This window comes from Halyomorpha halys, unplaced genomic scaffold (genome assembly GCF_000696795.3).
Source record: "Halyomorpha halys isolate HHAL.00 unplaced genomic scaffold, Hhal_1.1 Scaffold62.1, whole genome shotgun sequence".
Taxonomy (NCBI): Eukaryota; Metazoa; Arthropoda; class Insecta; order Hemiptera; family Pentatomidae; genus Halyomorpha; species Halyomorpha halys.
The window spans coordinates 122,186-124,463 of record NW_027116333.1 but is presented as its reverse complement, the minus strand read 5'-3'; positions in this window follow the sequence as shown (position 1 = coordinate 124,463).

Below are 2,278 nucleotides of genomic sequence, written 5' to 3'. Positions count from 1 at the left end.
GTGAATGGTGCTGAATGGTTCCTGAGATATAGATTTCTCAAAATAAATTCAGTAACTACTGATTTTCCATTGCATTTTTTATGAAATGTTGTTTTTTATCAAATTATATCTCGGGAGAAATTGAACTTAAATTGTTCTATTTCACCAAATTTACTCTTCTTTAAGTGATTTTCGATAAGGCTTAGAAGAGTTGAAGGTAGTTTCAAAGATAACAATATGAATGAAATTTTTTTCTTCAACGTTTTGAAACAGCTGTTATTTTTATTTCCCCCCAACTATACTTGGTTGACTCAGCAATTTTGACTAGTAGTTATATATTGTTTTCATTAAATTAATCAAAAAATGGGATGAAATAACTAATTTTTATTTTCTCTTGGGATCTTGTATTATAAGCTAATGCTGTTGTAAAAATGTTTGGGTATCAAGGTACAGTTTTCTAAATGTGACAAACTGCAGTTATAGAAATAAAATGGGCAACAATAAATACTGCATAGATATGTTGCATATTAAAAAGTAGTGATTTATTAGGTGGATTATATAAAATATTTAAGATTTTAAAGAAATAATCTTATCACAGAATATGGCAAGTAAATGTAGCCAGTTGAAATTCAGGCCATCGGCGAAATGAGTATTTTAATCAGAGGTAATAAAATTATTGTTATTTTTATATTTTTAATATACTTATTAAATTATAATTATATTATAATATACCTCTCAATTTCATCATGGAAAACTGTGATCTAAATTGCAGCTATGTCAAATGTTTATGTAATGTATGGGGTATTAATGACGTGTTAAATGTAAACAGTTCTAACTTTCTAAGTCTTAAAATTATAGGAGTATGAGCAGTCTAATATAAAGTCCATGTTATATGTTAAATTCAGAGGAGCTCCTAGCGGATTTTCTGGGCAACTTGTTTTATAATCTTGTAATTTTTAAAATATAATAAAAATCTCTAACATACTCTTCACAAAATCTTTTCACTATTTCACTTGTACCGTGCTTCCAATCCTAGATTTTTTCCTATTTCTTTAGTATTATTTCAATCAATTACTTTATTAGAATTTAAAAACGTTAAAAAAAAAAACAAACCGAACTACAAGTAACTGACCTATGAAATTGACAACCGACAAAATGATTTGAAGCTCAGTTGGTCTGTGGCATGACGTCATTCTACATTTAGCAGACCTATTAACCGAATCTCAAACATGTTAAATGTTATATCGTTTTAAAATTGTCAAAAATATGCGTTATATCGTAGAAAATATGTCAATAAGGGAGTAAACCAGATATTATATAGATTTATATTATATATTAAATAAGGAATTAAACACTCCGGAAAGAGATATATTTTGCTGGTAAATTTTTTTAGATTTTTCAATTTCATTTTTCAAATTTTAATTAATTAAATTTTGTTAAAACCTATCTAATGTATATGTGACTTAAAATTATTCGTATGGTAGGCACACCTTTGACGCATTGATTGTTTATTTATGTTTTATTAAATTACTGTACTTACAACCAAATGAAAAGAATATATGATAATAACCGAATGATAAGAACATAATAATTGTAATAAAGAATTTTACCGGATAAATAATCAGACTATGATATGATAAAAAGTGTGCTAATAAATATATTTTCTATTTTTTGTATTATTTTTATATCACTGGAATATTTTATATAATATTAGTTATTGAATAGTAGCATCATAGATTAAGTTCTTTGAAAGTCTTGAACGAGCTATTATAAATATTCGTTTCCTTAGATATTTTCTTGTTACTTTTTAGAGGGGAATTAAAATGAAAACCGGAAATGGATTTTTCTTATTTATAATATTTTATTTAAAATACTGCCGAAGGGCAATGGTTTAACACTTTGTTTTCGATTGATCATCAAAAAGTACTGATTGACAATTAGGAGCTGGCCGTACCCCAAACAGTGGCCGGGCTCTGGAAGGGATATTCTAAATTACATAAACCCTTTGTACTTTGTCGAGGCGAAGCCCTTCTACAAAGAGCTTTGGCCCTTTGCTCGAATCAGGAGATTATTGAATGGCCTTCACAGATTAATTATGTTTGAAGTATCGGGCCGCTACGGTTTTTGAAAAAAAAAAAAAACCTTTGCTGATAAATTCGATATCTAAGAAATTAAATGTTTTACACTCACACACACAAATCAGTACTACTTATTTAATATTATATAATATATTATTATGATATTATATATAAATTATCACTTAATGCTGTACTAATTTTCTCAATAATAATTTTCAAGT